Genomic DNA, 546 nt, shown 5'->3' on the forward strand with positions numbered 1-546 from the left:
ATATATATATATATGGATAGATAGATTTACATATACTACATCATATTTACCATTGACTCTTCTTTGTCTTTATAAACAAAGTAAACTTAGTTTTTATTGAGCCAGGTCAGAAACTTCCAGAACACCTAGCTAAAGAAGAAAAATAAAATAGATTTTTCCAGCCAAGGGCTGTTTCATTATTCCAGACAACACTCTGTATTGATCCTCCTCTATTTATTTCTAATTTTGTTGCCACTGATTGAGTTGAGCTCTAAATCCTGTGATGGCTTACATGCTGTTAGGATGCTGCATTGCTACCAGAAGAACAAGGTAGCAATGTTCTCATTTTAAACTCTAATTTAGTCTTATTTGTGGCAAATTAAGGTACCTGATGTAGCATTTTAGCACCAAAAATGCTTTATTATATGTCTTTCTTTTTACCCTCACAGAAAACAGTGTACATGGTCAATAGGAATTACTGCATTAGATATCTAGTATGGGAATTGTGAACTGGATAAACTAACACAGAAATTTTTAGATAATCTACCAATGTACATGGCAGTAAAT

This window comes from Myotis brandtii, unplaced genomic scaffold (assembly GCF_000412655.1).
Source record: "Myotis brandtii unplaced genomic scaffold, ASM41265v1 scaffold371, whole genome shotgun sequence".
In the NCBI taxonomy this organism is placed as follows: Eukaryota; Metazoa; Chordata; class Mammalia; order Chiroptera; family Vespertilionidae; genus Myotis; species Myotis brandtii.